The sequence below is a fragment of the Amia ocellicauda genome, unplaced genomic scaffold (assembly GCF_036373705.1).
Source record: "Amia ocellicauda isolate fAmiCal2 unplaced genomic scaffold, fAmiCal2.hap1 HAP1_SCAFFOLD_54, whole genome shotgun sequence".
In the NCBI taxonomy this organism is placed as follows: domain Eukaryota; kingdom Metazoa; phylum Chordata; class Actinopteri; order Amiiformes; family Amiidae; genus Amia; species Amia ocellicauda.
This window is the reverse complement of record NW_027102984.1, coordinates 482101-509006: the sequence shown is the minus strand read 5'-3', so window position 1 is coordinate 509006 and position 26906 is coordinate 482101. Positions and strand designations below refer to the sequence as shown.

The following is a 26906-nucleotide window of genomic DNA, read 5'->3' as shown; positions in this document are numbered from 1 at the left end:
TCTGTCTGGAGGAGATATAATTGAAGTATTGTACACGTACCCGGCTACTTTTAACACCCTTTGCTGCACTGATATTTTTCCCTCCATTTTTCTTTTTTCATTTTTTTTTGCTGGAAGTTCTGTCAATACCCTCCAGCCATTTAGAGACATCATGCAGCCAGGCCTCTTGGCTTGCGGCCACACCGTCCTGAACGCGCCCGATCTCGTCAGACCTTGGAAACTAAACGGGCCAGGGCCTGGTTAGTACTTGGATGGGTGACCTCCTGGAAATACCAGGTGATGCAAGCTTTTTACGTATCCTGTGTAACTTCATCGTAGCTCTTAATACTCTCTTTCAGTCTGGAGGAGATATAATTGAAGAATTGTACACGTACCCGGCTACTTTCAACACCCTTTGCTGCACTGATATTTTTCCCTCCGTTTTTCTTTTTTTTTTTTTTTTGCTGGAAGTTCCATCAATACCCTCCAGCCTTTAAGAGACATCATACAGCCAGGCCTCTTGGCTTGCAACCACACCGTCCTGAACGCGCCCCATCTCGTCAGATCTCGGAAGCTAAACGGGGCAGGTCCTGATCAGTACTTGGATGGGTGACCTTCTGGAGATACCAGGTGCTGCAAGCTTTATACGTCTCTTGGGTAACTTCATCGTAGCTCGTAATACTCTCTTTCAGTCTGGAGGAGATATAATTGAAGAATTGTACACGTACCCGGCTACTTTCAACACCCTTTGCTGCACTGATATTTTTCCCTCCATTTTTCTTTTTTCTTTTTTTTTTTGCCGGAAGTTCCGTCAATACCCTCCAGCCTTTAAGAGACATCATGCAGCCAGCTCTCTAGGCTTGCGGCCACACTGACCTGAACGTGCCCAATCTTGTCAGATCTTGGAAGCTAAACGGGGCAGGGCCTGGTCAATACTTGGATGGGAGACCTCCTGGAAATACCTGGTGCTGCAAGCTTTTTAGTCTCCTGGGTAACTTCATCGTAGCTCTTTATACTCTCTTTCTGTCTGGAGGAGATATAATTGAAGTATTGTACACGTACCCGGCTACTTTTAACACCCTTTGCTGCACTGATATTTTTCCCTCCATTTTTCTTTTTTCATTTTTTTTTGCTGGAAGTTCTGTCAATACCCTCCAGCCATTTAGAGACATCATGCAGCCAGACCTCTTGGCTTGCGGCCACACCGTCCTGAACGCGCCCGATCTCGTCAGACCTTGGAAACTAAACGGGACAGGGCCTGGTTAGTACTTGGATGGGTGACCTCCTGGAAATACCAGGTGAAGCAAGCTTTTTACGTATCCTGTGTAACTTCATCGTAGCTCTTAATACTCTCTTTCAGTCTGGAGGAGATATAATTGAAGAATTGTACACGTACCCGGCTACTTTCAACACCCTTTGCTGCACTGATATTTTTCCCTCCGTTTTTCTTTTTTTTTTTTTTTTGCTGGAAGTTCCATCAATACCCTCCAGCCTTTAAGAGACATCATACAGCCAGGCCTCTTGGCTTGCAACCACACCGTCCTGAACGCGCCCCATCTCGTCAGATCTCGGAAGCTAAACGGGGCAGGGCCTGGTCATTACTTGAATGTGGGACCTCCTGGAAATACCTGGTTCTGCAAGCTTTTTACGTCTCCTGGGTAACTTTATCGTAGCTCTTAATACTCTCTTTCTGTGTAGAGGAGATATAATTGAAGTATTGTACACGTACCTGGCTACTTTCAACATCCTTTGCTGCACTGATATTTTTCCCTCCGTTTTTCTTTTTTTTTTTTTTTGCTGGAAGTTCCGTCAATACCCGCCAGCCTTTAAGAGACATCATGCAGCCTGGCCTCTTGGCATGCGGACACATTGTCCTGAACGCGCCCGAACTCATCAGATCTCGGAAGCTAAACGGGGCAGGACCTGGTCAGTACTTGAATGTGAGACCTCCTAGAAAAACCTGGTGCTGCAAGCTTTTACGTCTCCTGGGTAACTTCATCGTAGCTCTTTATACTCTCTTTCTGTCTGGAGGAGATATAATTGAAGTATTGTACACGTACCCGGCTACTTTTAACACCCTTTGCTGCACTGATATTTTTCCCTCCATTTTTCTTTTTTCATTTTTTTTTGCTGGAAGTTCTGTCAATACCCTCCAGCCATTTAGAGACATCATGCAGCCAGGCCTCTTGGCTTGCGGCCACACCGTCCTGAACGCGCCCGATCTCGTCAGACCTTGGAAACTAAACGGGCCAGGGCCTGGTTAGTACTTGGATGGGTGACCTCCTGGAAATACCAGGTGATGCAAGCTTTTTACGTATCCTGTGTAACTTCATCGTAGCTCTTAATACTCTCTTTCAGTCTGGAGGAGATATAATTGAAGAATTGTACACGTACCCGGCTACTTTCAACACCCTTTGCTGCACTGATATTTTTCCCTCCGTTTTTCTTTTTTTTTTTTTTTTGCTGGAAGTTCCATCAATACCCTCCAGCCTTTAAGAGACATCATACAGCCAGGCCTCTTGGCTTGCAACCACACCGTCCTGAACGCGCCCCATCTCGTCAGATCTCGGAAGCTAAACGGGGCAGGTCCTGATCAGTACTTGGATGGGTGACCTTCTGGAGATACCAGGTGCTGCAAGCTTTTTAGTCTCCTGAGTAACTTCATTGTAGCTCTTAATACTCTCTTTCTGTCTGGAGGTGTTATAATTGAGGATTTGTACACGTACCCGGCTACTTTCAACACCCTTTGCTGCACTGATATTTTTCCCGCCATTTTTCTTTTTATTTTTTATTTTTTCTGGAAGTTCCATCAATATCCGCCAGCCTTTAAGAGACATCATGCAACCAGGCATCTCGGCTTGCGGACACACAGACCTGAACGCGCCCGATCTCGTCAGATCTCGGAAACGAAACGGGGCAGGACCTGGTCAGTACTTGGATGGGAGATCTCCTGGAAATACCAGGTGCTGCCAGCTTTTTACGTCTGCTGGGTAACTTTATCGTAGCTCTTAATACTCTCTTTCTGTCTGGAGGAGATATATTTGAAGTATTGTACAGGTACCCGGTTACTTTCAACACCCTTTGCTGCACTGATATTTTTCCCTCCATTGTTATTTTTTCTTCATTATTTTGCTGGAAGTTCCGTCAATATCCTCCAGCCTTTAAGAGACATCATGCAGCCAAGCCTCTTGGCATGCGGACACATTGTCCTGAATGCGCCCGATCTCATCAGATCTCGGAAGCTAAACGGGGCAGGGCCTGGTCAGTACTTGAATGTGAGAACTCGTGGAAATACCTGGTGCTGCAAGCTTTTTACGTCTCCTGGGTAACTTTATCATAGCTCTTCATTCTCTTTTTCTGTCTGGAGGAGATATAATTGAAGTATTGTACACGTACCCGGCTACTTTTAACACCCTTTGCTGCACGGATATTTCTCCCTCCATTTTTCTTTTTTCATTTTTTTTTGCTGGAAGTTCTGTCAATACCCTCCAGCCATTTAGAGACATCATGCAGCCAGGCCTCTTGGCTTGCGGCCACACCGTCCTGAACGCGCCCGATCTCGTCAGACCTTGGAAACTAAACGGGCCAGGGCCTGGTTAGTACTTGGATGGGTGACCTCCTGGAAATACCAGGTGATGCAAGCTTTTTACTTATCCTGTGTAACTTCATCGTAGCTCTTAATACTCTCTTTCAGTCTGGAGGAGATATAATTGAAGAATTGTACACGTACCCGGCTATTTTCAACATCCTTTGCTGCACTGATATTTTTCCCTCCGTTTTTCTTTTTTTTTTTTTTTGCTGGAAGTTCCGTCAATACCCGCCAGCCTTTAAGAGACATCATGCAGCCAGGCTTTTTGGCTTGCGGCCACACCGTCCTGAACGCGCCCGATCTTGTCAGATCTAGGAAGCAAAATGTGGCAGGACCTGGTCAGTATTTGGATTGGTGACCTCCTGGAAAAACTAGGTACTGCAAGCTTTTTACGTCTCCTGGGTAACTTCATCGTAGCTCTTAATACTCTCTTTCTGTCAGGAGAAGATACAATTGAAGAAATGTACACGTACCCGGCAACTTTCAACACCCTTTGCTGCACTGATATTTTTCCCTCCATTTTTCTTTTTTCTTTTTTTTTTTGCTGGAAGGTCCGTCAAAACCCGCCCGCCTTTAAGAGACATCATGCTGCCAGGCCTCTCGGCTTGCGGCCACGCCGTCCTGAACGCGACCGATCTCATCAGATCTCGGAAGCTAAACAGGGCAGGGCCTGGTCAGCACTTGGATGGGTGACCTCCTGGAAATACCAGGTGCTGCAAGCTTTATATGTCTCCTGGGTAACATCATCGTAGATCTTAATACTCTCTTTCTGTCTGGAGGAGATATAATTGAAGAAATGTACACGTACCCGGCTACTTTCAACACCCTTTGCTGAACTGATATTTTTCCCTCCATTTTTCTTTTTTTATTTGCTGGAAGTTCCGTCAACACCCGTCAGCCTTTAAGAGACATCATGCAGCCAGGCATCTCGGCTTGCGGCCACACCGTCCTGAACCTGCCCGATCTCGTCAGACCTTGGAAACTAAACGGGCCAGGGCCTGGTTAGTACTTGGATGGGTGACCTCCAGGAAATACCAGGTGATGCAAGCTTTTTACGTCTCCTGGGTAACTTCATCGTAGCTCTTAATACTCTTTATCTGTCTGGAGGAGATATAATTGAAGTATTGTACACTTTGTCTTAGGGACAGTCTGGCTAGCAGTGACTGAGTGGTTGACAGACGACAAGCAACGGAATGTACGTGCTCTGTGATGTCATAGCAGTCAGCTGAGAGAGGCTCGTGATGTCATCGCTGAGCTGTCTGTCTGTCTGTCTCTCTCTCTCTTTTTCTCTCTCTCTCTCTCTCTCTCTCTTCCTCTCAATTCAATTCATTTGTATTGTCAAAGCAATTGGACATACATACATACATATATATATATATATATATATATATATATACATACATACATACATCCATACATGCTAGAAAGTCATTATAATGTTATCTTAAAGGCTAACTAAGCTGAACATATATCATTATAGAACAGAGTTCATAGGTCAACACATGGTTTTAGGGAACAGGCACATAGGTCATACCGTTTGACAATGTCTCCAAGGTTCTCATCGTAAATAACAAACAGAAATCAAACTATCTTCTGGGCTGACCTTCTAGCTTGACCGTATCTTTCTTAAGTATACAAGAGAGAAAAACAGGTGTAAGAAAATAATTTCTAATTTTCCTTCTACACATATATACATACATACATACATATGTAGCGTTATGTTGGGTGTATTTGGATAAGAGCATTTGGGCTCTGAGCTGAAGCACTGATCTAAAGAAGACCTCTCCCCCCCCAAAGTTATCAGATTTCCTTAGCTCATCAGCTTGGAACTGGTTTGCATCAAAGTGACAGTTTTGGGGAGGATGGCACCGAGAAGAGGCCAAATAGTTTGGAATTCTGCTATGAGATGTCTGGAGAAAGGGGCCTGTAGGTGATAAAAACTCTTTGAAGTGGATGAGAGCCGAAATCCCGACATAGAGCTACGAACCCAGGCCAACCGGCATTTCCAAAAGATGGCATGGATTGACATCAGTCATAAATAAAGCCTCCCTCCAATAGGACACTGGGGGCTGAAACCGAAATCCAATCTCAAGAACTCAGGGACCAATCACCTACTGATCTGACAGACTATAAGGAACAGCGGACAGTCTTTCTCTCTCTCTCTCTCTCACCTGAACCAGAAACTCGCTGCCACAGCTCAACCTGTAGCTCTGTTGCCAGAACCGGAATCAGAAACCAACCAAGTCTTTGCCGGCAACAGAAGAGTTAAACTGGGAGAAGGAGATTGAGCCGTACGAAGAATTCTTTTAAAGGACTTTATTAAATAAATAACTTTACAGACCCACCTGATCAGTGGAGTTTTACAGCTGGACAATTGACTAAGTCGACTGAATACGAAAGTGTCAGTCACTTAAATAGCTATTTGAGTCTTAAGAAACTTGACCCTTGGAACAAACAGGGCCCTGCTTTCCTCAAAGACTTTGTCTTCAAGTAACTACGGTGGAACCATGCTTACAAAGAAGATTTTGTGCACAACCTTGGAGCCTTCAAACCAATGGAAAATCTGTTTGGAAAAGACTCTACATTCGCGAAACCCCAACTTCCAGGTGCATCGACTGAGTGGAAGTTCTTGGACAAAGCCGAACCGGACTGCCTTTGTTCCAAACCACACGGACCTCGTGCCGTGTGCTGTTATCTGAGCCCGAAGCCAGAGAGGCCTCTCTGCGACGAAGTTCACATAAGTTTAACAGTTTGGAGTTTGTGATTCATGACATTTGAGAAATCAATTAGAAATGTTAATCTGTGATTCATAACTCTAGAATGTGTAATATCATTTAGTTTTCTTAAATATAAATGTGAGTTGCATTAAACTGTTTTGTTGATAATTTTAGAAATAAAATCTGTCAACGCCGAGAAATATCTTCTCATTCCTGTTTAACTGTTTAGTCTGAAATTGACACAAGTTAATAGACATTAGATTATTGGTGGCCCTGCCTATCCTTAATCATTGAATAATAATCAGTTAAGGGAAATTGTGGTAACAAATAGGATCTTTCTCGGCACCTAAACGTAAATGAGACTGATATATATATAACGAGAAGTTACCTGACATAAATACTAACCTGCGTAGTTATTTAATGTCTGACTAATAATACTAACGAGAGACTCACCTTCGTCTTACTAACCGGTATTGTAGTCAATGTGTTTATAACCTTTTTTGTTTAACGATTTGTTAAACGGAATGTACGTGCTCTGTGATGTCATAGCAGTAAGCTGAGAGAGGCTCGTCATGTCATCGCTGAGCTGGCTGGCTGGCTCTCTGTGTGTGTGTGTGTGTGTGTGTGTGTGTGTGTGTGTCTCTCTGTCTATCTGTCTGTCTGTCTCTCTCTCTCTTACTCTCTCTCTCTCCCTCTCAATTCAATTCATTTGTATTGTCAAAGCAATTGGACATGCATACATACATACATACATATATATGGAAAATAAACAATATGTGTACATCTCTTTCTGCATTAGTGGTGCCCTCACAGATGTGCAAGTTACATGACAGACAGACAGACAGACACACACACACTTTCACACACAGACAGACACAGACACACACAGACACACACAGACATACTTTGACAGACAGACAGACAGACAGACACACGCATATTATGGGTCTTTGTTGGGTAGTGAAATGGGTAGCATCAGTCGCAGTGTGGGTAATGTCAGGGAGCCAATCATAGTCCCCGTTATTTGCATATCGTGGCGCAAAGCATTCTGGGAAAAGCAACTAAACACGTTTAGTCATGTATTTGTCCATAGTTTACACATGAGATGAAAGAGACAGTATGACGTGTTGAGCACCTAGGATTCCTCATGTGTATGTGAGGGGCAGAGGAACCGGATCCCAAGTGTGCGTCCCAGGTGCTATAGGTTTCAAAGCATGCAGGGGAATAGGCACCCCACCCTGACACCTACAGAAGACTGGATAGGGAGATATAAATAGCAATGGGGAGACTCTTGTACTTGGTGTGGCTCTATCCATATAGTGGGGCCAGCAGGTGCAGCAATAGAAGCTCAGCCTGGGGAGACTGGATTTAGCATTTCCTCTCCATTTTGATAACTATCCATAATCATTTCTGCAAAATACTTCTATGATACCTATGTATGTTTTTTACTTGTACTATATTATACTATCAAGTATCAGTGTACACATACAATGTGACCTGTTACATTAATACAGAGGCCACGGAAGGCCAGATCACTAATAGCCACTGTCCCCTGATATTACACTTTTTTACAATCACTTTGGCACTCATTTCAGAACCTTGATGTCATTTTTCAAAACTCTAGACACTAAACTCACACCCGATGATCAAAATGCACATTTTTCAAAACTCTAACACTTTTTTACAATTGCTTGGATACAATACACATCAACCTCAGATCATTTGTTCATTGAACTAAAATGACACAACTTAACATCAAAGTATTACCATTTCAAAATGCAATTCACACATTACATCTGAGATCACTGTCTATTCATTTCATTACAAAGATCTAACTATCAATTGATACAGCTGCTCAAAATGATAAGTGACTGTTGCATTACTCTTAATGCATAATTTTATGGAAACTGACAAACAATATTCCATGTTTCGATCATGAAAGTTTCAGGATAATGAGATCCATTGACACCAATAACCGAGGAGCATGAACCAGTTGGACTACATTATCTATGGATGTAATATTTCATCATCATTCATCATCATGTAGCACTTTTCCACACCATGTTTTCAGTGTGGAAGGAAAGTTAGAAATTCTTTCTCTAATACCTGTTTTTCTCTCTTGTATACTTAAGAAAGATAAGGTCAAGCTAGAAGGTCAGGCCAGAAGGTAGTTTGATTTCTGTTTGTTATTTACGATGAGAATCTTGGAGACAATGTCAAACAGTATGATTGAAGTGCCTGCTCCCTAATCCATGTGTTGATCTATGAACTCTGTCCTATAATGATATAAATTCTGCTTAGCTAACTTTTAAGATAACATAGTAATGACTTTCTGATTATAACCAGCTCTTTGATTTTTGTGTATAAAAGCTCTGACTGTTAAAATGAAGGCAGAGCGACTTTGGGATCTACTTGAGTCACTGTTCCTCTCCACGCTGCGTGTATTAAAGGCATTGCAACTAACGCTCCAACCTGGTTGAAGATGATTGTTCTTCCACATCAGATTTGACATTACTGTATGTATGCAGGCCCTTGTAATTGCTTTTCCAATACTGCCAACTGGTTATTGATGATTGATTTCACATTGTGGTACGAGTATCGAGTGAAATGAGTGCTATCCACCCCAGCAACACAGTGATAACATGGAGCCGGCAAGTCATCCAGGTCACAATAGAGGTCAAGCAGTGGGAGGAGGAAGACGTGGTGGTCAAAGGAATGGAAGGGGACATGCACCCCTTCTGAGAGGTGGTCGTGGGCCTCGTCATAGAGGAGGGCTTAGGCCTCACCAGAGAGGCAGCCATGGGCCTCATTTGAGAGGTGTTGGGGGAACGTGGTAGAGGACAGGGCCACGGACCAGACAGCGGCAGCAACAGCAAATAGTGTCCAGTGAAATCCGAGAAATAGTTGTAGAGCATGTTGTAAATCATGGCATGACCATGACTGAGGCAGCTACAATGATTCAATCAAACCTCAGAATCAACTCAGGATCAACTGTGGCCTCAATCATCAGAAATTTCCGTACTGAGAAGCGGCAAGTCTTCAGCATGCACTAAACATTAGGCTACTCTCAATTGTCAAATGACTGTATACTGCATACCAATGTGTAGCACAGAGTATAGTGTGCCTTTTGAAAGAAATGCAGACAGAGTGAAGCAGCTGATGACTGAGTATGTTCAGGTATGTTCAGTTTCAAGATGCCTCTTGTGAAAAATGGTTGTGAGAACCTGAACCTGAACACAGGGCTGATGGAAATTCAGAAGTACAGTAATCAATCCTTTGTTTTACACTAAGCCAGGTGAGGAACACTGCAGTTGACATTTTACTGTAGTTTTGTTCTTTTTTGTAGCTAATTATTGTTGCATGGCTTCAAAGAAACCTATGGTGTGATTTGATTGTATTGCATCAATACATTTCAGATTTTGTTCAATGATTCCACTGTGTCTGTAGTATTCTCTCTACTAGTCCTTTTACAGTGATGTATTTATGTGTAGTACCATAATGAAACATGTATCACATATTTTGTACTACAATATTTAATGATTGTACGAACAACTACACAGTGAAACTATCGGTATCTTCTGTGTGGGTGATCTAAATAAATGTTACTATGGTATTTCATGATAAATGAATTATTTGAACCAACAAGTCTGCAAGTGCAAGGTTTCTTTAAAGATATGAATGCACAATGCAATGTTTTGAACATTGGACAGCCTGTGTTACAAGTGATGACCGTTTTGAGTTTTGTGTCTAGAGTTTTGAAAAATGACATCAAGGTTCTGAAATTAGTGACAAAGTGATTGTAAAAAACTGTATATTCATCCTATTTAATGTGCTCTTTTAAAATGTACTTTTCTTTTTTATGTTGCCATTTCTGTTCTACCAATGTTTCAGTTGTTAGCCAAAGATTGACATAGTACATCTCATACACACAGGCCAGACAGCAAGGATTTCTTTTTGAAATTCAATTACAAATGCTGCATGAACTCATCAATACGATTAGAGCTCCTGAAAGCAATATAACTAACTCACTCTACAGCATCTCATTAGCAGTGAAAAGAAACCAAGAAAGTTGGGACAGTCGACTGTTTACCACTATGTAACATCACCTTTTCTTTTAATAACACTTATTAAGCACTTGGGCACTGAAGACACCACTTGGTTAAGTTTAGCAAGTGGGATTTCCCCCCATTCATCCATTATGCATTTCCTCAGCTGCGCAACTGCACAGGGCCTTCGTTGTCTTAATTTGCACTTCATAGTGCGCCACACATTCTCAATTCGGAGACAGGTCAGGACTGCAGGCAGGCCATGCTAGCACCCGCACTCTCTGCCTACGCAACCATGCGCTTGTAATCTGGGCAGAATGTGGTTTGGCGTTATCCTGCTGAAAAATGCAGGGACGTCCCTGGAAAAGACGATGTCTGGATGGCAGCATATGTTGCTCCAAAATGTGTACATCTCTTTCTGCAAAAATGGTGCCCTCACAGATGTGCGAGTTACATGACAGACAGACACTCATACACACTGTCACACCCACACACACACACACACTTTCACAGACAGACACACGCACACACACTCACTTTCACACAGAGACAGACACACAAACACAGAGACAGACACACACACACTCACTTTCACACAGAGACACACAAACACATACACTTTCACACAGACACACACACACATACATACATACATACATATATAAGGAAAAGAAACAATACATTTAAAAATCACAAAAAGATGTAATAAAGTACAGAAAATCTAAATGTAATAAAATGTGATCTTTAATACACACAAATATGTATGGCTGGTCGGATGCGTCTTGGACTCGGGTTCCTCTTCATTACGTATAATGCTTTTGCCTTTTGCTATAGCTTTCCGTGGAGGGGATCGTGGGTGAGTTTGTACCATTCTTGGGAGGCTCTGCCTTGTTGGGGCGGAGCTGTGATCCAGGTGAACAGCAGATCGGACATAGGTGGGCATGTGGGCGGAGGAGGAAGGCCGGTCAAGCAAATAAGCTTGCTAAGGTACGCAGCAGCAGCAAGCAGCCCCACCATCCAGTCAGCCAGCCAGTCTGGCTGGCAGTGACTGAGTGGTTGACAGACGGCAAGCAACGGAATGTACGTGCTCTGTGATGTCATAGGAGTCACCTGAGAGAGATGTTTGTGATGTCATCGCTGAGCTGGCTGGCTCTGTGTGTCTTGCTGGCTGTGTGTGTGTGTGTGAGAGAGAGAGAGACTTTTTGACTTTTATCAGACTTCATTGCCTGTTTGCAACACGCAATAATTCATACAAAAGAAAATAAATAAATAAATAAAAAATAGTGTTCCCCTTTGTTTGTCTCCCCCCAACAAGCATTAACTCCGCCACTGATCTGTACACTTTTAAAGAAAGCAACCCAATACACACAACAAAACAACCATCAAATACTAAACCCTATAAATGAATTACATAATAAAAACCAACTCCCCGTCATACAATTCACAAAGGGCATCATTAATACACCAGACCTGTTCAAAACTCTCCAAATCATTCATCAGCCTGTAATAGTTAAACTCTAGTCTGACTCTGCACTTGACCAGCATGGCAAACACTCTCACTGCATCCTCACTGCCCTCCCCACACACTCTGTTCTTCCTAGTCTTATAGACGGCCATTTTAGCCTGGCCCAGCAAGAAGTTTACCAGCTGGTCCACATGTTTGGTCCTTCTGGTGTATCGCGCCCCTAAAATAAAAACCTTTGTGTTAAAAATCAGGTTAAGATCAGTAAAAAGACGAGTTAAAAGACTAAAAATGGGTGACAACCGAGAGCAAGTGCTGAAACAGTGAAACACGGTCTCTCTCTGAGCACAGAATGGGCAGGCGTCGGACACAGCAGGGTTAAGAACAGTAATAAAAGAATTGACAGCAATAATGGTGTGTAACACCCTCCACTGCAGATTGCCAGCTCTCTTATTGAGGGGGGCTTGTACAGGCTTCTCCAGGCGGGCGCAGTGTCTTCCCCCAGCCCCAGCCTGTAAAGTAATTTTAGGAATCACAAAGAAACAGTTGAAAGTGCTAAATAAGTATTTTGATGCACCATATTAATTTAGGAAATTTACATGTTGTTTTTCATCAGCTTCTGTATCTGATGGCTCCACATCACTGGCTGGATTGACAGCAACGACACTCTAAAAAAAGAAGTGTTAAGTTTGAGCATTCAGGACTTGTTTTGAAGATCCTGAATATCACTGGTCCACAATTTATCTGTGAAACTATGGGTTAATCTCCATATACAAAATACTTTTCACACACACTTTAAATTTACAACTAAATTTACATGTTGATGTCTTTCGTCAGCTTCTGTATTTGATGGCTCAATATAACTGGTTGCATTAACAGCAACGGCACACTACAAGAAAATAACATTATATTTAAACATTCAGGACTGGTTTAGCATCACCTCGAATATCCCTAGCCCTTGAGGTCGATTGTTATTGTGGTCTTCAAGACCAGTGCTTCTCAACCTTAGTCCTGGAGGAGGCCCACTGTCTGCTGATTTTCATTACAACAACATTGTAGGTTATATCAGTGACTGTGGTCCTAAAGTACCCCTATGCCTGCTGTTTTTTTTCCAGTTGAGCTCTTAATTACCTAATTGGCTTAACTGAAGCCATTTAACCCTTTTCCCAGGTCTTTGGTTGTTGATGAGTTACAAAGAGCTGGATTGTGGCCCGCCATGACTGGAAGTGAAGAACACTCACTCTAGGCCTTTAACTTAATGTTCATATGTAGGGGCCTATCCATCTGATTTGTTTTTGCACATTTATTAACAGAAAAATTGATGGTACGTGAAATCATCTGAGCTGAAAAATATAATGTTCCACCAATAATAAAATAAATGTATTAATTAAAATTATAGATATAATAGAATGTTCACAGATTATTAGTTCAGAAAACAAAATATTTTTTTATATCTTAAATAGAATTAACACTCAAATCAGTTGTAGGGTAAACAAGGTCTATTTTTTGGATTGATTTTATAATTATACATGTATGGCTGCATGAAGCTTACCTGAGAATCTGATATTTTAGTAACTTTGTTGCTTCTTGTTGGGTAGTCCACGTTTGCCGCCGTTCTTTTTCTGTAAATGTAAATCAAAAGGCAATAATTACATACTGTAATTAAAATACAAAAAGTATAAACATTGTATTATTATTTTTGTATCCTGTTTCTCCATCTCGATGCTGTTCTTTTTGGAATTGCATATCTAGGTTTACTTAAATACTGTTTATAAGATTGTAAACTCATCATCCAAATTTCTTCATTTGCCAAACTTTATGTAGTGCGCTTGCAGTTTCAGAAGAAGAAAAAAAACTGTAACAGATGGGATATGTAGTACTTTATACTCGAGTGGTCTATGCGATTACACCCTGTTGGTGTTATTAAGAACGCCAAGTACCAGAATGCAGAGCGGGACTGTTTTTTGTGCCGTGACTTGTCGGGGGAAAAACGCGCAGAAAAAACGGACGAGAAGGTGAAGGTAGTATGGCGGTGATGCACGCGTTGGTGAAGTGGGAAAGCGGGGTCGACAAAGACTCTTACAGCGTGATTCCCACTGCTTGCTTTCGCAATTTTGATTTATTCAGCATTGCTGATGATGACGAAGAGACGACTCGAAACTTCAGAGCAGAGTGGAGAGACACGAACAAACCTCCAAAAGGTGGATGGCCTGTCCATGAAGCGCAGATCATTATGACTGGTAACAATGTTTATTTAAAAAAAAAAAAACATTAAAGTCTTTACATGCTATTTGATATATACAATCACAGTATATTTGAAATGAATGTTTAAGTTATTAATGTGTTGTACTTCTAACATACTCTTATAACATGGTAGGTGGTGGTGAGGGCGCTAAAACTCGTCATACTTGACTGGCATTTGTAAGAACGATTTATTGTGTGTTGTGCTTTACAATAAAATCCCCCAAATCACAAAATAAATTAAACCAGATATAATTTAACTTCAGTTTTGATTCAGTGTTGGCTGTTCATCTTAATTTGTATGGTCAAAGCACAGTATTTTTATGACAAATAAATATAATCCCCAAATATCTGTGGACATAATGCAGGGTTTTATTTATTTTATTTTTATTTTAGGAAAAGAAGGCGAACTAAGAAGAAAACTTAATGACCTAACAAAAATGCCCTGTCCTAAAATGAAGAGAGTACCTAAACCAAACAAAAAACTTCAAATTTCAGATGATAGTGACCTTGATGAACCACAGTTACCGGTGAGATAATTACTGCAAATATTAAATAAATGTATTGCAGGATTGTTTTTTTTTAATCATATTCATATATATATATATATATTTTCATTTTAAACTCTTTTCCTCTCTGAATACAGCACAGAATAAGAAAGAAAACCGATGGAGCTTCAAGAATTAGATCCCGTCATATTCTACAGACATTTAAAGAGTCCAGTGAAGTTGAGCTACAGCAAAACGTTAAGCAGCTCGAAAAGGAAAACACAAGACTTAAAAATGAAAACCAATGTCTTCGAAACCGTATGGTTGATGGTAAGTTTTTTTATTTATAGCAAATAATTCTTTACCTTGATAAATGTTATTCTTCAGTAATTTAGATTCCAGAGTAATGTATTATAGTTGATCATACTGAAGTAATCTAGAACCACAATACAGACTCTTAATGTGCACTGTCTAATAGTTTAATAATACTGATTATTAAATAAAGTTTTTCAACATAACTTCATAATCCTACATTAATGACTATATGCATTACATTAGACCTGGTAATTGTTGTATTTTATCTCTTTTATTTTTTTCGTAGCTAATGTTAATGACCCACAAAAAGGTCAGTTTGCCAATAACATAGAGCAAGTCTCTCAAGTATAATTGCAGGCATTGATGGTTTTGTTTTCACTTTGTATTAAATATATTACTAGAAATGATTATCATTTAATACTAAGGTTTTTTTCTCCAGAGATTCCAGACCTTTTGGACAATCTGAAAAAAATTGTAACAAAAGCCACATTTATCAGCAATGAAGACAAAAGTGTGTCACCATCAAGTGGTTCTGACAGCCCCACAGCAAATTGTTCTGAATCTGACAAAGAATCACCAAAACAGGTATAACACTCTTGGTCTACAATATTACAAAGACAAGGTAAAAATATATATATTGAAAACAAATATTGGTTGTAAACAATCTAATGATGCTACATTATCAGTTATATTCATAGTTAAAGTTGATAATAAGAATGTAATTGAATTATGGGTGTCACAGATTCACTGACTTTATTATGTCTGTAAATTAATAAACTTAGAATTGAGACATACTGTGGTCTTTAATAACACATTTCTGTAACAAAATCACAGCCTCACTGATAATGTATTCCACTTAACATAATATAAGAATAGTTTGGGGATAAACTTGTTTTTTATTTACCATTGTCTTTTAGGTGGAAATATTCCCAGGCACTGGAGTTTACATTGACAAACTGCCCTGGATCCTTGCAGAGAGGTGCAGCACGAATACGTCATATGCAAGAACCCTGACGGTTGCTGTCTTTGACTTTCCAACATTACTAAAGAGCAATCTTCGTGGTGGTGGCAGCAAGAGAGATCCAACTTCGGAGACATTAAGATCCTCATTGATGTTATTGAGGATCATATACAGCTGCCTTCGGAAGGACACGACGTGTTTCAGTTGCGGGGCTTTGCAGCCCGGCGGGACCCTCTTAATGCCGGACATCAGCTGCCCGAGCCGGTGCGGATGAACGGAGGGACGTTAGACAGCGTTACCTTCCGGGCAGGAGCAGCGAGCGGCAACACCGGGGTGAAAGTGTCGTCTAACACTGTGCCATTAGCCACTAGCTGATTGAGCAGATCAGTGGTTTTTAAGAAGATAACAATGGCAGCAGACTTGATATTTTCACACCCTGCTACCTCCCCAACCGCTAACACACACTGCTCTAGGGGGCAGAACTGCACCGGAGCGATCTTGACTCCATGGCGTCGGGTCAGTTTTTCAAAAGACGCATTCAGGGGGTCCGACCCCCCGACCCGGGAAGAACTACCGGTACTCCCCCCTCCCCTCCCCTGTTCCCCCACAATAAGAAAAGCACTGAAAACAGAAGACAAAATAAACAAACTGAAAAAAGTAAAGCAACAAAAAAACGCAGCCAAAGGACAGAGCTCTCAGCAGCACTCCCGCTCACTGCAGACCCCTCCCACACACTCCCAGCTGAGAGAGAGAGAGAGAGAGAGTTAGTGTCTGTCTGTCTCTATCTCTCTGTAGATGCATCATAGGGAACATATGTAACAATCTCTCTTTTTGTTTACCAAAAATGAGAATGAACGTATTTCAAGTGGGTGTTGCCTTGGTTGGAAACGTTTTAAGATTATTTATGAAGTGTAAAGTGGATTTGTCTCAGTTCTCCGTAGTTTTCAATGTATGTGCCATTCAGTAGTGTTCATGTTACAGATGTGCCCTATGCAGTGGTAGGGTCAATAAAATGTCAGTAAAACTTTATTTTAGCAATTATGGAGGGGAAGAACTGCAAATAGCGGGTCCCCACTAATTATCTAACTTACCAACAACGTTTAAAATTAGGTCTTGCGAAGCTGCCAAATAATGCTGTATAATCGTATGTGTCTTCATGCACCGGCTGCTATAGTCTGATAGCTTTGATTATATATACATATTTTCTCATGAACCACAAATGCTATTTGCTTGATTTTTACAGAGTATGTTATAAATACCATTGTTATGAAGCCTGACAAATTGTATGCTGTAATTATGAATATTTTCAAATCATTTGTTTGTTTTTCCTAACATGTTACAAATGTTCCCTATGTGAAAGATGCATTATATCTTAATAACGTCTAAACAATTAAAGATATACAGATTATTATTTTCGGTAAAGTTATAACACATTGCTATTAACTATGTGTGTCAGTAAAAGTTTAAAAAATCCTAATAATTTTATATTGATCCTGCAAAATAGGTGTTTAGGGAACATTTGTAACATTAGGGTTACGATTTGCCATAGACGCGGAATGAGTTTGATTGTGATGTTAAATGGGGTTTAAAGACGCAGTCGCCTCGGTGCTGATTACTATTGCTGTGTTTCTCCACTTCTACTCCATGCTTGGGAACGCCCACATCCAGTGACGTCAAAACCGGTGGAAAAGCGGGCCGGTTCAAAAAAGATCAGCTGGATCCCAGGCCGAGCACCAGCTCCGGCTCCAGCACCGGCACCATGTCGCTGGAAAAGCGCTAAGTGAGCTCACAGTGAGCTCAGTGTAATGTCTGCTCTGGTGAGCTCACAGTGTGACCTAGTCGTGAGTTCACGTCTTCACTGGGTAGTCCATGACAACTTAATTGACTCAATTCTTGGGCTTAATTGGTCAAAATGACCATTGATTGAAGGTACTCAGGGACTGATGTGTAGAGAGACTTATTAAACCTGCAGGATTGTGGTTTTCCCAGAACAGAATTAACCAGTGTAGCGTTATGTTGGGTGTATTCTGATAAGAGCATTTTAGCTCTGAGCTGAAGCACTGATCTAAAGAAGACCTCTCCCCCCCAAATTTATCAGATTTCCTTAACTCATCAGCATGTGAACTGGTTTACATCAAAGTGACAGTCTTGGGAGGATGGCACCAAGAATGGGCCAAATAGCTTGGAATCCCTGCTGTGAGATGTCTGGGGAAGGGGGCCTGTAGGAAATAAAAACTCTTTGAAATGGACGAGAGCCGAAATCCCGACACAGAGCTACGAACCCGTGCCAACCGGCATTTCCAAAAGATGGCATGGATTGACATCAGTCATAAATCAAGCCCCCCTCCAATAGGACACTGGGGGCTGAAGCCGAAATCCAATCTCACAAACTAAAGAACCAATCACCTATTGATCTGACAGGCGTATAAAGGGTAACGCACGGCATCTCTCTCTCTCTCTCACCTAAACCAGTAACTCGCTGCCACAGCTCAACTTGTATCTCTGTTGCCAGAACCGGAACCAGAAACCAACTAAGTCTTTACCAGCAACAGAAGGGTTAAACTGGGAGAAGGAGATTGAGCCGTACGAAGAATTCTTTTAAAGGACTTTATTAAATAAAGAACTTTACAGACTGCGCTGCCCGCCTGTGCCCAGGCATCCAGCTGGACAATTGACTAAGTCGACTGAATACGAAAGTCATTTAAATAGCTATTTGAGTCTTAAGAAACTTGACCCTTGGAACGAACAGGGCCCTGCTTTCCTCAAAGACTTTGTCTTCAAGTAACTACGGTGGAACCCTGCTTACAAAGAAGATTTTGTGCACAACCTTGGAGCCTTCAAACCAGTGGAAAATCTGTTTGGAAAAGACTCTACATTCGCGAAACCCCAACTTCCAGGTGCATCGACTGAGTGGAAGTTCTTGGACAAAGCCGAACCGGACTGCCTTTGTTCCAAACCACACGGACCTCGTGCCGTGTGCTGTTATCTGAGCCCGAAGCCAGAGAGGCCTCTCTGCGACGAAGTTCACATAAGTTTAACAGTTTGGAGTTTGTGATTCATGACATTTGAGAAATCAATTAGAAATGTTAATCTGTGATTCATAACTCTAGAATGTGTAATATCATTTAGTTTTCTTAAATATAAATGTGTGTTGCATTCAACTGTTTTGTTGATAATTTTAGAAATAAAATCTGTCAACGCTGAGAAATATCTTCTCATTCCTGTTTAACTGTTTAGTCTGAAATTGACACAAGTTAATAGACACCAGATTATAGGTGGCCCTGCCTATCCTTAATCATTGAATAATAATCAGTTAAGGGAAATTGTGGTAACAAGTAATGATAGGATCTTTCTCTCCACCTAAACGTTAATGAGACTGATATATATATAACGAGAAGTTACCTGACATAAATACTAACCTGCATAGTTATTGAATGTCTGACTAACAATACTAATGAGAGACTCACCTTCGTCTTACTAACCGGTATTGTAGTCAATGTGTTTATAACCTTTTTTGTTTAATGATTTGTGTGTTATCATATGCGATCCCATGGTCTTTGATTTGGTCACGGAAGTGATTTGTCTTTGATTTGTTGATCTAGAGTTGAATTTTAATTAGTTTTTCCCTTTTGTATAATTAGTGTAGTGCTACATTTAGTCTTTGTTTTTGAATAAATTTGACAATTTATATCTTTGGAATTGGTGTCTGCATCCAATTATTACAGAAAATGAGTTCTACAAGATTCCAGGATTCGTGATAAGGTGATACTATAAATTCACTTCTTTAATTGAATTTTATAAGTGTACCTTACGCTACACCTTTGACCACCACGTCTTCCTCCTCCCACTGCTTGACCTCTATTGTGACCTGGATCACCTGCCGGCTCCATGTTATCGCTGTGTTGTTGAGGTGGATAGCACGCATTTCACTCGATACTCGTACCACAATGTGAAATCAATCATCAATAACCAGTTGGCAGTATTGGAAAAGCAATTACAAGGGCCTGCATACATACAGTAATGTCAAATCTGATGTGGAAGAACAATTCCTTTATCCCTCTGTTCTCCACCAGGGTTGTGCTGATCGCCTCGATTGGCAAGTTTGCAGTGTGAGGAGTGGATCCATGTCGTCGTTCCTAGGCACTTCACAGCTGTGTGGGTGGTCAGGAGCACCTGGTAGGGCCCTGTCCACCTGGGCTGTTGGGAGGACTTTCTCTTGTGTGCTTTGATATACACAGTCATCTTGCTGGAAGGGGTGGTAAACCTGCTGGGATGGTTCAGTCTGGGCGGCTTTCATCTGTGAATGGACAGCTTCGAAAGCACGTGTTAGTCCCATACAAAAAGACAACATAGCATCATCCATCAAGTGGATGTCCATTTCCCTTACAGACAATGGAGGAGTGATGGAGAGTCTCATAAGTCATCCCATAATAATCTCACACGGAGAAAGACCTGTTTTTCTCAATTTGCTGACGATTTCATTGTCATTAGGACTATAGGAAGGGGATCTGGACGTTTGAGTCCTGTTTGTTTGCATATATTAGACAGCTTATTCTTTAATATCCCATTTTGTTTCTCCACTGCTCCAGCTGACTGAGCCTGATGGGGCAGTGAAAATGTTGTTTACCTCGCAGGGCTTTGCATAGTTCCTGCACTATTGTCCCAGTGAAGTGAGTGTTCCTATCACTGGAAATTTCCCTGGAATGCGAAATCTACATATAACATCCCTTAACTGTATTTTTGCTACTTTTACTACTTCAGCCTTCCTACGGGATAGGCTTCAACCCATTTAGAACACCTATATATTATTACAAGTATATATTCATATCCACAACATTTAAGCTTTTGAACACAATCTATTTGCATATTGCAGGATTATGAGCTTGACAAATGTGGCAAGTTCTACAATATTGCTAAGCTGTTACTATAAAACCTGGGGCAAACCAATTTAAAAGACTGATGCACACATCCCCCCTTTGCCCGTGTGGCCAACACCATGCGCCACATGGGCAAACCAGGGAAAGAGTGCCTGTGAGGCAACCAATGCATTAGCAAATGTTTGAGCTCTCTTATGGAAGGTGCAGTGGCCAGTTGCAATTTCCTGGAGCTTTTACAGTGCATCTCAAATTAAATTTCATCCAGCCCCAGGTCATAAAAGTCAAACCCTAGTTACGACATACATAACACATACATTTTGTTGCTTCAAAGAGAATACAAAAGTCAGCAAAACATTCTTTTTTACAAATTCAGTTTGTAAACTGTATTGTACATATATTTGTTGCGTTTTGATTTATAAACATTATACATTGTACAAATCTTAAGTGAAGGGCAATGGACTGATTCTGACTTCATGGCTGTCATTCTATTCATTTGAATAATGTGACATCTCCACTAATAGTACATTATAAATTAAACTATCAATAGAAGAATATGTGCTACTGCGGACGTCAACTGAGCAGTTTCACAATATATTGTAGATTCCTATAATCTGGAAAACCTTTAATTATAGTATTTTAACTTATTTCTCCACTGAGTCAAGCATCACTTCAGCGTAGTGGACCTCAGCATTGGTCTGTTCAAGTTGCTGTGAGGCTGTCTTTAAAGCCGCGCCCTCGGCCTACTGTGTCTCAACAAGAACACCAGCATCTTCTCCATATGGGTCAGACATCGGTTCCTTCAGGACACGATTCATAATATGCATATCTGCCATGTGGAATAAATCAGTCTGAAGACACAATGTGTGGTTCACACAACATCAGAGATCGTCCTTATAAAAGGCATCTCTATCACATTAGTTGACATTCGCACAATCTATAAGGTTTCTAGTAAAGGGACAATTCAAAATAATAATAATCTTGATTCCAATTTATCTCATTTTTCAAATTATTTCAGTACAGCACTCAGCTGTCGTCAGCAGCATCATATCTCCTGTGTTTATTGAATCAGCTTTACTTCCTAGTGTAGATACTCTTTTTGTGTGGAGTTGTCAAAGTTTCAAAACAATGTGCTTATCTTTGTCCTTTTATCTAACTTAAATACCTGAGAACATTACAATAACTATTACAGCAGCTCCTTCAACACCATAGTTAATAGTAGTTGGGTAAATGATGGCAGTTATTAATCTTTGTTTCTCAATTCATTTTTTACCAATAAACCATAATTTGAAATTATTTCCATACTCCTATTATTCCTATTTTCATTATTATTAGTTTTATGCGGTTGTCATCTAGTATGTGACGTATTCGTCTGTATCAACATCAATATTATTATCATTATTAATACAAGCAGTGTAAATTACCATTCATTACACTCTTGCTCTGTTTGTAATAAGTTATGAACCCTTACACGTACTTACAGTCTCTGCCTTGTCTCTGACTTCTCTCTCTCTCTCTCTCTCTCTCTCTCTCTCTCTCTCTCTCTCTCTCTCTCTCTCTCTCTCTCTCATCTCAGGCTGCTTGTCTGCTCAGGCGAACAGGGGGAGCAGAGGAGCACATACGGCCCTTGCCCCCTGCCCCCCTCTTCCTAATTGATAGGGTATTTCTGTTTGTGAAAGGACTATTTCCAAACAGTTTTATAACTTGCCATGACTATGTTTCATTAAATTAGTTATGTTACACCTTTAGTTATACCTGTAGTAACTTCATTATTTTCCCTCATATTCCAGTCAATCACCATCAGAGTCTCTCGTGGCAGTACATTTGTCTCACACAGAACAAACTCTCCTTTCTCAACCGCTTTCAATTTTGGATAACATCGCACTGCATCCCAACAGCTGTTCTTTCTCCTATTCCTAATTTCTTACAAGAAAATGCAAGTTATATTTGATCGATTTGTATTATTACTATTTATATACATTTCACTACATTATTGTAGTTAATGAATGTATTTAATCTTTGGAAAATAAGCCTTTTCATTGATCTCAATAATGATGTCCAGGTACTTCAGGAAAGCACATTTTCAAAAAATGTGTCCAGTCAATGATTTCCCCAACTAAGAACCTGCGTGGGCACTAAGACTGTCCTCCTGCGCGGCTCATGTCTTTATTGTGTCACTTCCTCCTATTGAAGTCCAATCTACACCAGTACAGGTTCAGAAGAACTGTTCCCGAATCCAGATTGAACTGATCAATAGTTAATTTCTTACCTACACATTGTATTTAGGGATCTATTTCTAGGGATTTAAAAACTCTTCATTGTGGAACTCATAGCTTCCAAATGAGCACATCGTTAATTTCCTGGAGTATCTGGTTATCTATTTATCAATATGTAAGAAACCTTCACCGAATGTTTGTGGTTGCCTCGGATTCCTATTTCTAAATTTGGCTCTAATTCCATTTCTAACATGTTACTTTTAACTTCTGTATTCGTAAGACCTATTTAAATAACTTAATTTTGTATTATTATTTCTGTTTGCAATAGCATTCTGTGTACAGTTAAATGCTGACTTTCTTGTAGGTCTGTTATTACAACATATTTAACTGGCGTTTTTTAGCTATCATTCTGTAACTATTTGTGACTTATGACTCTCTTAGTCATATTCTGGACTATACAGTACATGAAAAAGTAAAAATATGGACATTTACCTTGCGCAAACTGAAAACGTACAAACATACAAAGAGACACATATTAATTTATATCCATAGTAAATTCAGATACCATGGTTTTGGTTGGCATGTTATATTGACCTGCAGTGTCTCAAACTACCCTTATTTATTACTTATCTAGTAATTTTCCTTCAGTATCTTGAGGACTGTCATTTATACTGAAAAACATATATATATATTTTTAATTTGTCTTCGGGGCATTCAGATTGAATTATGCCTGTTGTCTTTTCTTTCTTTTCTCTAACAAATGTTTTAAGATAGCTAGCTTTGGTTTCTCATTTTTTAATGCTTTGTATTCCTATTTTGCAAAACCGTTTTTAGGTGCTCAAGTCTATCTGAATCAAAAGTCCCATCTTCTGGAAACCTTAATTTTCTGTCACCTATTGTCCAGTCAAACGCACCGCTTCACTCCATAGTTATCATACATGTACCTTACATGTGTACCTTTAAGTGGCGGGTCGCCCGTCTTACTAGAGCTGTTCCCACACAGTAACACGTTTTCCCATTTTCTATGTATCGTTTTGTACACAACAACCAAGGCGTGCAAGCCCGCAAAATAACAATAAACGACAGGGGAGAAAACATAGCAAAAAACAAGAAAACACAAATAATACTAAATCCTATATAGGAATAACAACAAACATGCTTTTCAATGTTTGCATTTATAGAACTTGTATATAACTTAATGACTTTTCTTCATTTACCATAAACACTATAAACTTCTATAAACTATAAACATGTTATTTTATATTATCACCGGCGTATCAGATATTGAACAATTAATTAGCGCTCCTTTTTTTTTTTTTTCTAATAGTAGGTCAAACCCACTTAAGCCTGCGGGAACCCAGACAGGAAAACACAGTCCTGTTCCTTCACAAACAAGAAGACACAGTCAAGTCTATGGTAACCCTAAGAAACCATGCTCCTCGGTTATTGGTGTCAATGGATCTCATTATCCTGAAACTTTCATGATCGAAACATGGAATACTGTTTGTCAGTTTCCATAAAACTATGCATTAAGAGTAATGCAACAGTCACTTATCATTTTGAGCAGCTGTATCAATTGATAGTTAGATCTTTGTAATGAAATGAATAGACAGTGATCTCAGATGTAATGTGTGAATTGCATTTTGAAATGGTAATACTTTGATGTTAAGTTGTGTCATTTTAGTTCAATGAACAAATGATCTGAGGTTGATGTGTATTGTATCCAAGCAATTGTAAAAAAGTGTTAGAGTTTTGAAAAATGTGCATTTTGATCATCGGGTGTGAGTTTAGTGTCTAGAGTTTTGAAAAATGACATCAAGGTTCTGAAATGAGTGCCAAAGTGATTGTAAAAAAGTGTAATATCAGGGGACAGTGGCTATTAGTGATCTGGCCTTCCGTGGCCTCTGTATTAATGTAACAGGTCACATTGTATTTGTACACTGATACTTGATAGTATAATATAGTACAAGTAAAAAACATACATAGGTATCATAGAAGTATTTTTCAGAAATGATTATGTATAGTTATCAAAATGGAGAGGAAATGCTAAATCCAGTCTCCCCAGGCTGAGCTTCTATTGCTGCACCTGCTGGCCCCACTATATGGATAGAGCCACACCAAGTACAAGAGTCTCCCCATTGCTATTTATATCTCCCTATCCAATCTTATATACGTGTCAGGGTGGGGTGCCTATTCCCCTGCATGCTTTGAAACCTATAGCACCTGGGACGCACACTTGGGATCCGGTTCCTCTGCCCCTCACATACACATGAGGAATCCTAGGTGCTCAACACGTCATACTGTCTCTTTCATCTCATGTGTAAACTATGGACAAATACATGACTAAACGTGTTTAGTTGCTTTTCCCAGAATGCTTTGCGCCACGATATGCAAATAACGGGGACTATGATTGGCTCCCTGACATTACCCACACTGCGACTGATGCTACCCATTTCACTACCCAACAAAGACCCATAATATGCATGTGTCTGTCTGTCTGTCTGTCTGTCAAAGTATGTGTCTGTGTCTGTTTGTGTGTGTTTGTGTGTCTGTCTCTGTGTGAAAATGTGCCTGTCTCTGTGTGAAAGTGAGTGTGTCTGTGTCTGTGTCTGTCTGTCTGTGAAAGTGAGTGTGTGAAAGTGTGTGTGAGTGTCTGTCTGTCTGTCTGTCTTTGAAAGTGTGTGTGAGTGTCTGTCTGTCATTTAACTTGCACATCTGTTAGGGCACCATATGCAGAGATGTACACATATTGTTCCTTTTCCATATACACTCACCTAAAGGATTATTAGGAACACCATACTAATACTGTGTTTGACCCCCTTTCGCCTTCAGAACTGCCTTAATTCTACGTGGCATTGATTCAACAAGGTGCTGAAAGCATTCTTTAGAAATGTTGGCCCATATTGATAGGATAGCATCTTGCAGTTGATGGAGATTTGTGGGATGCACATCCAGGGCACGAAGCTCCCGTTCCACCTGTAGCGTAAGGTACACTTATAAATTTCAATTAAAGAAGTGAATTTATAGTATCACCTTATCACGAATCCTGGAATCTTGTAGAACTCAATTTCTGTAATAATTGGACACAGACACCAATTCCAAAGATATAAATTGTCAAATTTATTCAAAACAAAGACTAAATGTAGCACTACACTAATTATACAAAAGGGAAAAACTAATTAAAATTCAACTCTATATCAACAAATCAAAGACAAATCACTTCCGTGACCAAATCAAAGACCATGGGATCGCATATGATAACACAAATCGTTAAACAAAAGAGGTTATAAACACATTGACTACAATACCAGTTAGTAAGATGAAGGTGAGTCTCTTGTTAGTATTATTAGTCAGACATTAAATAACTACGCAGGTTAGTATTTATGTCAGGTAACTTCTCGTTATATATATATCACTCTCATTAACGTTTAGGTGGAGAGAAAGATCCTATCATTACTTGTTACCACAATTTCCCTTAACTGATTATTATTCAATGATTAAGGATAGGCAGGGCCACCTATAATCTGGTGTCTATTAACTTGTGTCAATTTCAGACTAAACAGTTAAACAGGAATGAGAAGATATTTCTCGGCGTTGACAGATTTTATTTCTAAAATTATCAACAAAACAGTTTAATGCAACACACATTTATATTTAAGAAAACTAAATGATATTACACATTCTAGAGTTATGAATCACAGATTAACATTTCTAATTGATTTCTCAAATGTCATGAATCATGAACTCCAAACTGTTAAACTTATCTGAACTTCGTCGCAGAGAGGCCTCTCTGCCTTCGGGCTCAGATAACAGCACACGGCACGAGGTCCGTGTGGTTTGGAACAAAGGCAGTCCGGTTCGGCTTTGTCCAAGAACTTCCACTCAGTCGATGCACCTGGAAGTTGGGGTTTCGCGAAATAGAGTCGTTTCCAAACAGATTTTCCACTGGTTTGAAGGCTCCAAGGTTGTGCACAAAATCTTCTTTGTAAGCAGGTTTCCACCGTAGTTACTTGAAGAC

The 26906-nt window shown here is 40.2% G+C and overlaps 1 non-coding gene and 14 pseudogenes across 1 annotated transcript; all 15 read left to right on the top strand.

Moving 5' to 3' along the window:
- The first annotated feature begins 169 nt into the window (after nt 1-169).
- On the top strand, nt 170-288 carry LOC136737592 (uncharacterized; annotated as a pseudogene).
- Nucleotides 289-502: 214 nt separating this feature from the next.
- On the top strand, nt 503-621 carry LOC136737715 (uncharacterized; annotated as a pseudogene).
- Nucleotides 622-837: 216 nt separating this feature from the next.
- Nucleotides 838-956, top strand: LOC136737670 (uncharacterized; annotated as a pseudogene).
- Nucleotides 957-1170: 214 nt separating this feature from the next.
- Nucleotides 1171-1289, top strand: LOC136737594 (uncharacterized; annotated as a pseudogene).
- A 214-nt stretch (nt 1290-1503) lies between these two features.
- LOC136737825 (uncharacterized) lies at nt 1504-1622 on the top strand (annotated as a pseudogene).
- A 213-nt stretch (nt 1623-1835) lies between these two features.
- LOC136737816 (uncharacterized) lies at nt 1836-1954 on the top strand (annotated as a pseudogene).
- A 214-nt stretch (nt 1955-2168) lies between these two features.
- LOC136737591 (uncharacterized) lies at nt 2169-2287 on the top strand (annotated as a pseudogene).
- Nucleotides 2288-2501: 214 nt separating this feature from the next.
- On the top strand, nt 2502-2620 carry LOC136737713 (uncharacterized; annotated as a pseudogene).
- A 215-nt stretch (nt 2621-2835) lies between these two features.
- Nucleotides 2836-2954, top strand: LOC136737810 (uncharacterized; annotated as a pseudogene).
- Nucleotides 2955-3170: 216 nt separating this feature from the next.
- LOC136737660 (uncharacterized) lies at nt 3171-3289 on the top strand (annotated as a pseudogene).
- Nucleotides 3290-3504: 215 nt separating this feature from the next.
- LOC136737590 (uncharacterized) lies at nt 3505-3623 on the top strand (annotated as a pseudogene).
- Nucleotides 3624-3836: 213 nt separating this feature from the next.
- Nucleotides 3837-3955, top strand: LOC136737844 (uncharacterized; annotated as a pseudogene).
- A 216-nt stretch (nt 3956-4171) lies between these two features.
- Nucleotides 4172-4290, top strand: LOC136737522 (uncharacterized; annotated as a pseudogene).
- A 209-nt stretch (nt 4291-4499) lies between these two features.
- Nucleotides 4500-4618, top strand: LOC136737623 (uncharacterized; annotated as a pseudogene).
- Nucleotides 4619-11115: 6497 nt separating this feature from the next.
- On the top strand, nt 11116-11230 carry LOC136737867 (U5 spliceosomal RNA). Its single transcript, XR_010812489.1, has one exon. It is a non-coding gene; the product is annotated as a U5 spliceosomal RNA (small nuclear RNA).
- The last annotated feature ends 15676 nt before the right edge of the window (nt 11231-26906 follow it).